The following is a 242-nucleotide window of genomic DNA, read 5'->3' on the forward strand; positions in this document are numbered from 1 at the left end:
AATGGGATCTTGGTGCGGCGCGACGCTGTTCGCACCAGTCCGTAAGGCTGGTGTTAGCGTCGAGGGTTTGCTCGCTATCGCATCGGAATGCATCCCAATCCGTGATTTTGGCTTTCCCGATGGGACGCCGCAGAGCATCCTCAGTGAGTTGAGTGCGAATGATATAGTGGTCACTACCCAGGGTTTCCATGAGATTTTCCCAAATGTACATGGAGCTGCCTCCGATGAAGGTAAGGTCAGGG

This window comes from Dermacentor silvarum, chromosome 6 (genome assembly GCF_013339745.2).
Source record: "Dermacentor silvarum isolate Dsil-2018 chromosome 6, BIME_Dsil_1.4, whole genome shotgun sequence".
NCBI classification, from domain to species: Eukaryota; Metazoa; Arthropoda; class Arachnida; order Ixodida; family Ixodidae; genus Dermacentor; species Dermacentor silvarum.